The sequence below is a fragment of the Hylobates moloch genome, unplaced genomic scaffold (genome assembly GCF_009828535.3).
Source record: "Hylobates moloch isolate HMO894 unplaced genomic scaffold, HMol_V3 SCAFFOLD_3, whole genome shotgun sequence".
Classification (NCBI taxonomy): domain Eukaryota; kingdom Metazoa; phylum Chordata; class Mammalia; order Primates; family Hylobatidae; genus Hylobates; species Hylobates moloch.
The window spans coordinates 64,016,649-64,032,018 of NW_026652278.1; positions in this window are offsets into that span (position 1 = coordinate 64,016,649).

Consider the following 15,370-nt stretch of genomic DNA (forward strand, 5'->3'; position numbering starts at 1 on the left):
TCAGTATGATGCCTTAAGTTAAGTCTTCTTTAATTAAAGATATTTTTTTAAATTAACCTGTGTACTTCCTTCACAATTTTAGTGGATACATGAGGTGACTTAACTGTAGAATAAAAACGGTAGGAAGTATGAGTGGTTCTCAACAGAGGGTGAATTTATCCCTTAGAGGACATTTGGCAGTGTCTAATGAGGTTTTTTTGGTGTCACAATTAGGTGGGTGCTGCTGGCATCTAGTTGGTAGAGGCCAAAGATATCACTAAAGATCCTTTGTTGCGGAGGATAGCCCTCCACAACAAAGAATTATCCAGCCAAAAATGTCAATAGTGTCCAGTTTCAGAAACCCTGCTCTAAAGGAATGTAAAGTTAAATGACATTTTGTCTTCCAAGTTTTACTAGAGAAAACTTAATGGAATCCATTACTGGAATGTTTCACTGTCATATAAATATATGGTGTATTAGAGTTTTGTTTTATTTTGAAATGGAGTTTTGCTCTGTCACCCAGGCTGGAGTGCAGTGGCTTGATCTCGGCTCACTGCAACCTCTGCCTCCCGGGTTCAAGCAATTCCCCTGCCTTAGCCTCCCAAGTAGCTGGGATTACAGACGTCTGCCACCATGTCCAGCTAATTTTGTATTTTTAGTAGGGATGAGGTTTCACTACGTTGGCCAAGCTGGTCTCGAACTCCTGACCTCAGGTGATCCACCCACCTTGGTCTCCCAAAGTGCTGGGATTACAGGCATGAGCCACTGCACCTGGCCTAGAGTTTATTTTATTTCATTTTGTTTTATTTTGTTAGAATAATGGCTAGGTGTTCCAAATAGATGAATATGAAAATGTAAAGTGCCATTTATATGTGACTGAGGCTAAATGGAATTCACATGGCTATTACTAAAAAATGGATTACAATACCTCAAATTCTTTTAGACCAATTTTTGTCTTAAGTTACTGTTTGTGGTCATATGGCTTGTTGACCTTCTCCAAAACCAGATTAGAGATTGATCTATAATTATTATATAATTATGATATAAATATTTCCTTCATCTTTAAGGTGAGATGAAACAGTTGTTGAAAATGGTTTTTTTCCTTCTTTCTTTTTTTTTTGAGATAGAGTGTCTGTTCCCCAGCCTGGAGTGCAGTGGTGCCATCTAGGCTCACTGCAACCTTTACCTCCCGAGTTCAAACAGTTCTGGTGCCTCAGCGTCCTGAGTAGCTGGGATTACAGGCATGCACCACCACACCCAGCTAAGTTTTTTGTATTTTTAGTAAAGATGGGGTTTTGCCATGTTGGCCAGGCTGGTCTTGAACTCCTAGCCTCAAGTGGTCTACCCACCATGGCCTCCCAAAATGTTGGGATTACAGGCGTGAGCTACCGTGCCTGGCCCACGAAGTGTTTTTTGTTTTTTTGTTTTTTTGTTTTTTTTTGAGACGGAGTCTCGCTCTGTCACCCAGGCTGGAGTGCAGTGGCGCAATCTCGGCTCACTGCAAGCTCCGCCTCCCGGGTTCACTTCATTCTCCTGCCTCAGCCTCTCCGAGTAGCTGGGACTACAGGCTCCCGCCACCACGCCCGGCTAATTTTTTTGTATTTTTAGTAGAGACGGGGTTTCACGGTGGTCTCGATCTCCTGACCTCATGATCCGCCTGCCTCGGCCTCCCAAAGTGCTAGGATTACAAGCGTGAACCACCGCGCCCGGCCTTCCACAAAGTGTTTTTTTTTCCAAGGGACAATCTTGAAAATAAACTTTTAACTAAAAGACAGTGATGATAGTGAAAGACAGTAATGATAGAGTTCCTTGAAAAGAGTATATTGTTAATAAGAAACATTATATCAAGTATATTTGTGAGACTTTTTTCCTCCAGATAAATTTAAATCAGAATAAAATTGGGATGACAGAGAAAAAGACTGAACCTTTCAATCACATTGTTACTTAGGGGTAAATTTCTTATAAAATAATATCTTTGGAAGTACAAATTGAGATGACTGAGGAAAAAAGCAAGTTGTGCACAGAAAAATTGATTTTGGCCGGGCACAGTGGCTCACGCTTGTAATCCCAGCACTTTGGGAGGCCAAGGCAGGCGGATCATTTGAGGTCAGGAGTTCAAGACCAGTCTGGCCAGCATGGTGAAACCCTGTCTCTACTAAAAATACAAAAAAAATTAGCCAGGTGTGGTGGTACATTCCTGTAGTCTCAGCTACCTGGGAGCCTGAGGCAGGAGAATGGCTTGATCCAGGGAGGCAGAGGTTGCAGTGATCCAAGATCGAGACATTGCACTCCAGCCTAGGCGACAGAGCAAGAAAACTTACTTTTTTTTTTTTTTTTTTAAGGTACCTAAATAGGTATTGTTGGCAATTCCAGAGGAAAATAATTGTATGTTCATTCAGTGGTTGGCTGGGTCAGGCCACATGAGTTTCTCTGATCTGGGTGATAAATGACCCTTGAGAGCCTTAGCTATAGATCTAAATACTGGCTAGAATTGTCAAAAAATATTACAATGGTTACTGTATGTTTTGTCAGAGATTTACATGATACTGAAGGGCTTTCAGAGCACTCTGATGTTAACATACATAGAGTAGAACAGACACTCCTTCCCTGCTTCTTTTGATGAAGCCTCTTGCTAGCACAGCATGCCCTTTATTTTTAATCAGTCATTTGCAGTCCACAAGTTAACAGTGACGTGGCTTTGAATTTTTTTCTGGGTCTGAGATAATCTGAGGTTGTTTTCATTGTCAGAAATTAAGTAAGTTTGCTTCTAGTGATGTGACATCCTATAGATTATGAATCAAAGCAGGCATCATCACATACCAGAAGCATGTAGGGATTTTAGGCAAAGGATTGAAATGTACACAGTAGGCTAGGCGTGGTGGCTCACTCCTGTAATCCGAACACTTTGGGAGGCCAAGGCAGGCGGATCATAAGGTCAGGAGTTCGAGACCAGCTTGGCCAATGTGATGAAACCCCGTCTGTACTAATAACACAAAAATTAGCCGGGCATGGTGGTGCGCGCCTGTAGTCCCAGCTACTCAGAAGGCTGAGGCAGGAGAATCGCTTGAACCTGGGAGGTGGAGGTTCCAGTGAGCCAAGATTATGCCACTGCACTCCAGCCTGGGCGACAGAGAGAGACTCCGTCTCAAGAAAAAAAAAAAAAAATGTACACAGTAATTAGAAGCACCATAAAAGGCCTTTCTAAAGGACTTGTAAGATGCAGCACATTTCCTTGTTTGACTGCAATGCAGCTGCTGTGCTATGGGTTATGGAAGGAAATTTTGCCCACTTTAATTCTTCTCACTAATTTTTTTTTTTTTTGAGGCGGAGTTTTGCTATTGTCACCCAGGCTGGAGTACAGTAGTGCAATCTCGGCTCACTGCAATCTCCACCTCCCAGGTTCAAGTGATTCTCCTGCGTCAGCCTCCTGAGTAGCTGGGATTACAGGCGCTCACCACCACGCCCAGCTAATTTGGTATTTTTAGTAGAGATGGGGTTTCATCATGTTGGCCAGGCTGCTCTCGAGCTCCTGAACTGAGGTGATCCACTCACCTCTGCCTCCTGAAGTGCAGGAATTACAGGTGTGAGCCACTGCGCCTGACCTCTTCCCACTAATTTTATGTTCAGATTATTTTGGAATTAAAAATATCGTGTAAGAACACAAATTATTTTTGTTAAATGAGGCTTAGTGAAATGGTGAGAATTTTTCAGGATTCAATATTAATATATTTTACTGCCCTATTTAATATTTTTGTTTTTTATAAAAGAAAAAAGCTCCAAATTAATGAGTGATTTACTCTTGTTTTATTTAATTATTTTTTTTTTTTGAGGGGGGAAGCAGTATCTGGCTATGGTACCCAGGCTGGAGTGCAGTGGCACAATCTCAGTTCACTGCAACTGCCACCTCCCGGGCTCAAGTGATCCTCCCACCTCAGCCTCCTGAGTAGCTGGGATTACAGGCGCATGCCACCATGCCTAGCTAATTGTTTTTGTATTTTAGTAGAGACCGGGCTTCACCATGTTGCCCAGGCTGGTCTCAAACTCTCTGAGCTCAGGTGATTCACCCACCTCGGCCTCCCCAGCTGCTGGAATTACAGGCATGAGCCACCGCACCTGGCCCATGCCTAATTTTTCTATTTTTGGTAGAGACGGGGTTTCCCCATATTGCCCAGGCTAGTCTGGAACTCCTGAGCTCAAGCAGTCTGCCTGCCTCAGCCTCCCAAAGTGCACAGATTATAGGCGTGAGCCATTGCACCCAGCCCCTATTTTATCTTTTATTCATAGGATGAGTGGGCCAGGCACAGTGGCTGAGGCACTACTGTGGATGCTGAGGCAGGAGGATCACTGGATCTCAGGAGGTGGAGGCTGCAGTGAGCTGTCAGGGTCTCGCTCTGTTGCCCGAGCCAGAGTGCAGTGGCACAATCATGACTCATGGCAGGCTTGACCTAGATCTAGTGATCCTTCCACCTCTGCCTCCCAACATGTAGTCAATAACTTACTGTCTAAACTGGGAACCTTTTGAGAGAAAAGAAAGGTGCCAAGAATAACTACGTCATAACACCAGATATAACCAGGAGGCAAACTGGAACATAGAGTTACTGCCTGTCATCATTCATCTTGTGGATAATATTGACCTGCGTTTGGTGTTCACTAGTTAAAAAATGAGCCTGAGGCTTACACATGAATAAAAATTAAGTTTAGAGTCCCAGAGTACTTTTGACATAAATTATACACTTGGTTTTTCTTGTGTGTATAGAGGGATGGGGTACTACTTAAGTACTGAGTCACCTCCTTATTAATGGTGGTCTGAATGTGATCATTATGCCTAATCTAATGCAGGTTCTCAAACGAGTATGTATCTGAATCACCAGGTCTGGGTTAGGGCCTAAGAATTTGCATTCCTAACAAGTTCCCACGTGCTGCTGCTGCTATTGCTGGTCTAAGCAAACCCACTTGAAGAACCTCCTAACTAAGGTGTTCTAATTAGGGAAAACTTAGAGCAGTTTTCCCTAGTTAATACGTGATTATTTTAAATAGAGAAGAGTAAGTTGCCTTGGAGACACTAACTGAACCATTAGGGCTTTTTCTTCAGGGATAGATAATCCGGCATTGGGCTGGGCATGGTTGCTTACACCTATAATCCCAGCACTTTGGGAGGCCAAGGAGCAGAATGCTTGAGTCCAGGAGTTCAAGCCCAGCCTGGGCAGCATGGTGAAACTCCGTCTTTACAAAAAATGCAAAAGCTATCCAGGCGTGGTGGCAAGTGCCTGTAGTCCCAGCTACTCAGGAAGCTGAGCTGGCAAGATCACTTGAGCCTGGGCAGGTGAGGCTGTGGTGAGCCATGATCATGCCACCATACTCCAGCCTGAGCAACAAAGACCCTGTTTCAAAAAAAAAAAAGGCCGGGCGCGGTGGCTCACGCTTGTAATCCCAGCACTTTGGGAGGCCGAGGCGGGCGGATCACGAGGTCAGGAGATTGAGACCACGGTGAAACCCCGTCTCTACTAAAAAAATACAAAAAAATTAGCCGGGCATGGTGGCGGGCGCCTGTAGTCCCAGCTACTCGGAGAGGCTGAGGCAGGAGAATGGCGTGAACCCGGGAGGCGGAGCTTGCAGTGAGCCGAGATTGCGCCACTGCACTCTAGCCTGGGCGACAGAGCGAGACTCCGTCTCAAAAAAAAAAAAAAAAGGAATAAAAAATTTAAGTGACTATCCTGCAGGTATAGACTTGTATTCATTCATTTAATAAGTATTTCAGTGTCAATTATGGTTTATCCAATGTAGTTTTTTTTTTTTTTTTGAGACGGAGTCTTGCTCTGTCGCCCAGGCTGGAGTGCAGTGGCGCTATCTCGGCTCACTGCAAGCGCTGCCTCCAGGGTTTGCGCCATTCTCCTGCCTCAGCCTCCTGAATAGCTGGGACTACAGGCGCCCGCCACCACGCCCGGCTAATTTTTTGTATTTTTAGTAGAGACGGGATTTCACCATGTTAGCCAGGATGGTCTCGATCTCCTGACCTTGTGATCCACCCGCCTCGGCCTCCCAAAGTGCTGGGATTACAAGCGTGAGCCACCGCGCCTGGCCCCTTTTTTTTTTTTTTTTGAGATGGAGTTTCACTCCTGTTGCCCAAGGTAGAGTGCAGTGGCACGATCTTGGCTCACTGCAACCTCTGCCTCCTGGGTTCAAGCAATTCTCCTTCCTCAGCCTCCCAAGTAGCTGGGATTACAGGCACCTGCCACCGTGCCCAGCTAATTTTTGTATATTTAGTAGAGATGGGGTTTCACCATGTTAGCCAGGCTGTCCTCGAACTCCAGACCTCAAGTGATCCTCCTTGGCCTCCCAAAGTGCTAGAATTACAGGCAAGATCTGGTCATTTTATTTTTTTTAATTATTTTGTTTGTTTGTTTGTTTTTTATTTTATTTTATTATTATACTTTAAGTTTTAGGGTACATGTGCACAATGTGCAGGTTTGTTACATATGTATACATGTGCCATGTTGGTGTGCTGCACAAGATCTGATCATTTTAAAAAAAGATTTTAGCCCCGGTGCAGTGGCTCAAGCCTGTAATCGCAGCACTCTTGGTAGAGACGGGATTTCTCCCTGTTGCCCAGGCTGGTCTTGAACTCCTGAGCTCAAGTGATTAAGCCGCCTGCGCCTCCCAAAGTGCTGGAATTACAGGCATGAGCCACTGCGCCCAGCCAAATTTGTCATTTAATTTTACCTTCTTTAGGAATATGCAGGATGGGAAATATTTCTTTTTTGGGAGGGGGGATGAGAAATATTTATTAAAGTTGGTATGATCTTTTGAATCTGGATATCAGCTGAATGTTGTGGCACAACCAGACATTTCCATATGCTTTAGTTTCTCAGGCAAAAATTATGTCAAAGCTGCTTCTAGTCTCATTTTCATAAATAGCTTTATTATGTGCCAAAGAAGGGAGCCCTATTTTCCCACAAGTCCTTCTGGGATGGTAACTTACCAGAATGATCTATAGCCTTCCCTTGAGGCATATTGGAGTTATAAGGGATAGGAATGAAGGAATTGTAGAGTATGTTGGTAAATAGTGGGACTGATGATAAAGGGAATTATCTTAACTGTGCTGCCCCCCTCCCCAGGGGTGACTAACAGTCCAGAGACCTGCATACAGTCTAATTTTACTATCCAAAGGTCTAATCTGGTAGGTGCTGAGGAGATGGTATTCCATCCAGTATCAGTATTACTACAAATCACACAGATTATCATCTTAGTTCCAGGGAAGTTTATCCACTTGAATTACACCTCAGCCAGTGGCAGAGCCATGAAGACACAGTCCAGCCCCCTAAAGTAGAGAGGATTTTGCACTATTGAGGCTCTAACCACAGAGGAGGCAGGATTCAAGCCTGGGCCCCAAATTCAGCAGACAACTTGGCAAGAGGCCAGGAACTAGCCGGGCGCCATGGTTCACGCCTGTAATCCCAGCACTGTGGGAGGCCGAGATGGGTGGATCACAAGGTCAGGAGTTCGAGATCAGCTTGGCCAAACAAGTGAAACCCCGTCTCCGCTACAAATACAAAAATTAGCCTGGCATGGTGATGGGCACTGTAATCCCAGCTACTTGGGAGAGATAGAGAATTGGTTGAACCCAGGAGGCGGAGGTTGCAGTGAGCCGAGATCGCACCACTGCACTCCTGCCTGGCAACAGAGTGAGACTCCATCTCACAAAAAAAAAAAAAAAAAAAAGCCAAGAACCAAAGTAGAGGCTCATCCATACAGATTTTGAGTGAAGACTAGAGCTTGGTGATGGTGGCATTTTGGATCACACTATATTTACTACAATGAAACTAATTGTAAATCCATTGGTGTGGTAAACATTGTTAGGCACAGTTTTGGATTAGCTCAGAAAGAGCTTTTATTAATAAAAAAAATCTAAGTATTTTAATATATTCAATTAATGTTCGCTAGTGTGAGCCAACTTAATTTCAACTTGAGTGAAATCAAATTCAGAGTAAATCTGGATTTGGAATAAAATAAGAATCTTACTATTCTAGAGATAAACCTGCTCCACAATTAATTTATTGTTTTCAGACTTGGTCACGTTTAGCTCTTGGTTGCCTAGGGCCTCCACTAGTCTGCAGATAAAGATCAACTCAGGAAACTGAGGCCCAGAGGTAAAACTTAGGATCCATGAGCTTCTTGCTTTCCTGGGCATTCGACATTGATCCAGCAGTACTCTTGCTTATAAGTGAACTCAAGACCAGTAAACAAAACTAATACTTCTAAAGAGTTCGTGGCCGGGCAACAGTGGCTCACGCCTGTAATCCCAACACTTCAGGAGGCTGAGGTGGGAGGATCACTTGAGGTTAGGTGTTTGAAACCAGTCTGGTCAACATGGTGAAACCTCGTCCCTACTAAAAATACAAAAATAAGCCAGGCATGCTGGTGTGCACCTGTAGTCCCAGTTATTTGGGAGGCTGAGGCAGGAGAATCACTTAAACCAGGAAGGTGGAAGTTTCAGTGAGCCAAGATTGTGCCACTGCAACTCCAGCCTGGATGACAGAGCGGCACCATGTCTCAAAAAAAAAATAAAGAGGCCAGGCATGGTGGCTCACGCCTGTAATCCCAGCACTTTGGGAGGCCAAAGTGGGTGTATCACGAAGTCAGGAGTTCGAAACCAGCCTGGCCAATATGGTGAAACCTTGTCTCTACTAAAAGTACAAAAATTAGCTGGGCATGGTGGCACACACCTGTAGTCCCAGCTATTCGGGAGGCTGAGGAAGAAGAATCGCTGGAACCTGGGAGGTAGAGGTTGCAGTGAGCCATGATCATGCCACTCCACTCTAGCCTGGGCAAGATCACAAGACCCAATCTCTAAAAAAAGTAAATTTGTGTAATAAAATATAACAAAACTAAATAAGAGGAATTTGCATGCTCTGATTCACGATCATTTCTAAATTTTCAGATTGAAGAAAAACTAAAAACAAAATTATACTTGAGATTAGTTTGCTACAACAGATTACCCTTTGCAAGGGTCATATAAGAGTTTGGAAAATTGATATAGCAGTTAGTAATCTAAGCTTCATGAAAATTGGTCATCTCATGTTATTTTCCCCATTCTAAAGATGAGAAAATGCACTAAAGTAAAAAAGTTCACCTTCGTGGCCCCCAGATAAATGGTAAGGGGCTTAATATTTCTCATCATCTGGTTCACTAAAACCTCAGATCCACTTCCTAATTGAACCTGCCCTCCCAGTCTTTTTATTAAAGTGTGTTTCCAAATGCAGCTCATTGGTTATCTCTAGTCTTTTTGTTTGCCTTCAGGCAGAGAAAGAGCAGAATCTACTGTTAACACGTGAAGAATTAATATTTCATGGCCATTCATTTTCTTTCTTAAATAGATAGACATATTGTAAGCCAGTCCTGGCCACACAAAGACCACTTGCTGTTTCTGGCTATAACATAAATATTTAATTAAAGGAAACACTACTTTGAGCCATTCTTTTATAAGGCATAAACTATACTAGCTTTGGGCTACACTTTTGCAATTTCCCAAATCCATCTGTTACTTATCCCAGAGTTTTTGCCAGCTTGGAAAACTTAAGAGGAGTATTCACCTGGGTTTTAGAAATGTTTCCAGGAGGCCGGGTGTGGTGTTGCACGCCTGTAATCCCAGCACTTTGGGAGGCCAAGGCGGGTGGATCATGCGGTCAGGAGTTCGAGACCAGCCTGACCAACATGGTGAAACACCATCTCTACTAAAAATACAAAAATTAGCTGGGCGTGGTAAGTGCCTGTACTCCCAGCTACTCAGGAGGCTGAGGCAGAAGAATCGCTTGAACCTGGGAGGTGGAGGTTGCAGTGAGCCAAGATCGTGCCATTGCACTCCCACCTGGGCAACAGAGCGAGACTCAAAAAAAAAAAAAAAAAAAATGTTTCCAGGAGATGAATGTGCAATCTTTGAGCTGCTATTTCTAGAATAGAACCATCCAACCGTCACTGTAAGAATCTGGATTTGCAGTTAGGCGTGGTGGCATGCACCTGTAGTCCCAGAACTTGGGAGGCTGAGGCAGGAAGATCACTTGAGTCTAGGAGTTCAAGGCTATAGCACACCATGACTGCACCTGCAAATAGCCACTGCACTCCAGCCTAGACAACATAATATGACCTAGTCTCTTAAAAAAAAAAAAAAAATCAGAATGTGGAATAAAATGAGAAGTCTGATATTCCAAAGCTAAGCCTTCAGCTCCACAGTTAATTTGTTTCTGTTACAAGGTTTGGTCATGTTTAGTAGCTGGGACCTCTAATAGTCTGCAGATAAAGATCACCTTGGGAAACGGAAGCCCAGAGGTAATAATCTATGATTCACAAACGTCTTGCTTTCCCAGGCTTTCAGTGTTGCTTCAGCAGTACTCTTATTTTAAATTATTAAGGATTTGTTGTAAATAAATTATTACTTAAAGATTCTTCTTTAGGCTGGGTGCGGTGGCTCACGCTTGTAATCCCAGCACTTTGGGAGGCCGAGGCGGGTGGATCACGAGGTCAGGAGATCGAGACCATCCTGGCTAACATGGTGAAACCCCGTCTCTACTAAAAATACAAAAAATTAGCCGGGTGTGGTGGCACGCGCCTGTAGTCCCAGCTACTCAGGAGGCTGAAGCAGGAGAATCACTTGAACCCGGGAGGTGGAGGTTGCAGTGAGCCAAGATTGTGCCATTGCACTCCAGCCTGGGTGACAGAGCAAGACTGTCTCAAAAAAAAAAAAAAAGATTTTTCTTTAATAGCAAACCAGCTCTTGTTTCCTGGGAGCCAATGTTTATGTCCTTGGATAGCAAAGGTTTTAAAGTCTTTACTTGATTAGACTCAGTTGCCCAAGATTATGAAGTCACATATATACTTCTGTTTTGATTATAGAGAGAGATGACAGTTACTTTGTTAATATACCTATATCCAAAATGACAAGTGGAAAAAGCAAGAGGTTGAAGTGTCACAGCATAAGAATAAGAGGGGCTGGGTGCAGTGGCTCACACTTGTAATCCCAGCGCTTTGGGAGGCTGAGGCAGGCGGATTGCTGGAGCCCAGGAGTTCAAGAGTAGCCTGGGCAACGTGGCAAAAACCCATCTCTATAATATAAAGTAAGAATAAGAGGTTTCCCATGTGGGGCCTGGTGTGGTGGCTTATGCCTGCAATCCCAGCACTTTGGGAGGCTGAGGTGGGTGGATCACTTTGGGTCAGGAGTTTGATACCAGCCTGGCCAATATGGTGAAACCCCATCTCTACTAAAAAAAAAAAAAAAAAAAATAGCCAGGAGTGGTGGCACGTGTCTGTAATCCCAGCTACTCAGGAAGCTGAGGCAGGAGAATCGCTTGAACCCAGGAGGCGGAGGTTGCAGGGAGTCAACATTGCACTACTGGACTATGGCCTGGGCAACACAGTGATACTCCGTCTCAAAAAAAAAAAAAAAAAAAGGCCAGTCACGGTGGCTCACGCCTGTAATCCCAGCACTTTGGGAGGCCGAGGTGGGTGGATCACAAGGTCAGGAGTTGGAGACCATCCTGGCCAACATGGTGAAACCCCGTCTCTACTAAAACTACAAAAATTAGCCTGGTGTGGTGGCGCGCATCTGTAGTCCCAGCTACTCAGGAGGCTTGAGGCAGGAGAATCACTTGAATCAGGGAGGCGGAGATTACGGTGAGCTGAGGTCACGCCACTGCACTCCAGCTTGGTAACAGAGCAAGACTCCTCTGTTCCTATAAGAGATAGGAACCTAATAAAGGTATAGCATATGGGGTTTAGTCAATGTAGATTGATTGATTGACCTGGCTTGCTAAAAGAGATTTTATTCCAATAAAAAATTTAAGAAGAATCCAATTTCTCGCTTCATTCTATGCTTAAAATAATAAAGTTGATTCAGGCCAGCTGTGATTTAATGGTGCTTATACTGATGGTAAAACTCTTCATTAAATGTCTTAAAATAGCAGAGTTGAAAGCCTAATAAGCTGCAGAGTCAGAGCCACTCCTGTCTTGTACTGTTCTTAGCCCTAATCTTGTCCAGCTTAAAATGTTTTCCATATGTAAAGAGACTTTTTAATATTAACTTTTTAATGTAAATTGCTTTGAGCCAATGTGTATTATCCCTACTTAATACATATAATTCCATAGATAAGCATATTCTTTCAGGTTAAGGCAAAGATTCTCATACCTTTGCTAACTACCTTCAAAACAATGCAGTCTCTCAAATGAAAATGGTTATATACCCAAATATTAATTGAGAGCATGACAGATGAAAGGTAGAACTAATAAGTTTGGGATAAGAAAAAGTTATGATGACATAACTTTGGAATTTTCTGTCAATGAGATATAATTACAAGATGGATATAAAAAGTTTTGAACTGGCCGGGCGCGGTGGCTCACACCTGTAATCCCAGCACTTTGGAAGGCCGAGGCGAGTGGATCACGAGGTCAGGAGATCGAGACCATCCTGGCTAACACGGTGAAACTCCATCTCTACTAAAAATACAAAAAATTCTCCGGGCGTGGTGGCAGGAGCCTGTAGTCCCAGCTACTCCGGAGGCTGAGGCAGGAGAATGACGTGAGCCCAGGAGGCGGAGCTTGCAGCGAGCGGAGATCGCAACACTGCACTCCAGCCTGGGTGACAGAGCGAGACTCCGTCTCAAAAAAAAAAAAAAAAAAAAAGTTTTGAACTTATAAAACATGTTTCATAGTATAACGTACAATCTTTATTTAGTATTATTTTATCCCTCTCTTAAACCAACCCTCATCCTAAATTATGCTTCACTCAATCATCTTTGGATGTTATATGATATGGCTTTTCCTCATCTGCCCACTTCACGGGTGAGAATGCTGAGGCAATGAACCAGAACAGTGGTGACTTACCTCAGGTCACACACTTAGAAGAATGCTTCCTGGCTGAACCATGTAATACCAACTGAAGACCCTCCCCCACCTCATAAACAATCTAAAATTTTAGATTGCTTTTCTTAGTTATCATGATAGGTGTCAAATAAAGACAAAATATTTTTGATCCTTTTCATAATGAAGTGGAATTCAGAGAATTTTACTAAAAATTATTATTTGATAGGCTGTCCTATTTTTGGAAAAATAGTTTAGGATAGATCCAATGTAAGAATGATGTAAGGCTGAGCACGGTGGCTCATACCTGTAATCCCAGCACTTTGGGAGGCCAAGGTGGGCAGATCACTTGAGGTCAGGAGTTCAAGACCAGCCTGGCCAACATGGCGAAACCCTGTCTCAACTAAAAATACTAAAAACAGCTGAGCATGGTGGTGCGTGCCCGTGATGCCAGCTACTTGGGAGGCTGAGGCAGGAGAATTGTTTGAACCTGGGAAGTGGAGGTTGCAGTGAGCCGAGATCGTGCCATTGCTCTCCAGCCTGGGCGACAGAGTGAGACTCCATATCAAAAAAAAAAAAAAAAAAAGAATGATGTAGCTGGCTGGGTGTGGTGGCTCACGCCTGTAACCCCAGCACTTTGGAAGGCCAAGGCGGTAGGATCACTTAAGTCCAGAAGTTTGAGGCTGCAGTGAGTCATGATTGCACCACTGCACTGCAGCCCAGGTGACATAGTGAGACTCCATCTTTAAAAAAAAGAAAGAAAAAAGATGGCTGGGCGTGGTGATTTACGCCTGTAATCCCAGCACTTGGGAGGCCGAGGCGGGTGGATTATGAGGTCAGGAGTTTGAGACCAGCCTGACCAACATGGTGAAACCCCATCTCTACTAAAAATACAAAAATTAGCTGGGTGTGGTGGTGCACACCTGTAATCCCAGCTACTCAGGAAGCTGAGGCAGGAGAACTGCTTGAACTCGGGAGGCAGAGATTGCAGCGAGCTGAGATTGCGCCACGGCACTCCAGCCTGGGCAACAGAGCAAGACTCTGTCTCAAAAGAGAAAAAAAAAAGAAACTGATTTGTTGCCACTTCTGCAATAACTTCATCACTCCTTTCTTGCTCACACTGTATTCCTAGTGCCTTAACATGGTTACTATCAGAAACTTATTTCTGAGCATCTACACTGCTGTTTCACAACCAGTTGAGGTGGGTTTTTTTTGGCATTTTTTTGAGACAGAGTCTCGCTGTGTCACCTAGGCTGGAGTTCAGTGGTATGATTTCGGCTCACTACAACCACCACTTCCTGGGTTCAAGTGATTCTTGTGCCTGAGCTTCCTGAGTAGCTGCGACTACAGGTGGGTGCCACAATGCCCAGCTAATTTTTTGTATTTTTAGTAGAGACAGCATTTCACTATATTGGTCAGGCTGGTCTTAAACTCCTGACCTCAAGTAATCCACCTGCCTTGGCCTCCCAAAGTGCTGGGATTACAGGCATGAGCCACTGCGCCCCACCTGAAATCTTGGTTTTGGTGGTTCTACCTGGCTTCTTTATAGCTTCCTGTTTTATCAGCAGGGACTTTGTGACCTGTATCTTGTGAAACCAGTCCTGTGGACCTCCTATCTTATCCTGTGTTTTAGAATGCCTAACCTCCTGGGAATGAGGCCAAGCAGGTCTCAGACTCATTTTACCCAGCCCTATTTAAGATGGAGTCACTCTGGTTTGAATGCCTCTGACATATTTCCCCTCTCCCTTGTACAAGTAGTAGACTTTTTTTTTCCCAAGACAGGGTCTTGCTCTGTCACCTAGGCCTGAGTGCAGTGGCACCATCATAGCTCGTTGCAGCTTCAACCTCCCAGGCTCAAGTGATTCTCCCACCTCAGCCTCCTGATTAGCTTGGACTACAGATGCACACCACACTCCTGGCTAATTTACTTTGATTTTTAGTAGAGACAAGGTCTTACTATGTTGCCCAGGCTAGTCTTGAACTCCTGAGCTCAAGTGGATCTGACCATGTTGGCTTCCCAAAGTGGTAGAATTACAAGTGTGAGCCACCATGCCCAGCCTATAAGGGGACACTTAATCCTAAGGGTTGCAAAGGAATGAAGATCCATTTTTTGTAACTTATTCAGGCTAAATAGGGGTGATGATATTTTTGCCTAACAATAGAGTCGCTTGTATTCAAGGCAGAGAGGAGCTCACTCAGAAAGCCTCGGTATAGTGAGGGCCATTCAGAACTCTGAGATCCAACAAAAGGTGATATCCATCCCTCTTGTTTCTTCTGAACAGCAGTTAGTGGTCAGCGACTCGTTCAAAGGAATAAGCAGGGTCGGTTCAAAGGAATAAGCAGGATCAGTCCAAAGTCAGTCAATTGGTGCTGCGCAGACGATTTTCCTTTGAGTCAAGGGTCTTTCCAGTATCATCATGTTGTGGTTGGCCAGGAAAATGTTACCAGAAAGGAGTCCATACCCAGATCCCACGAGACAGATCTTGGATCTCACGTGAGAAATAATTTGGGCTGAGCCCATAAAGTGAAAGCAAGTTTATTAGAG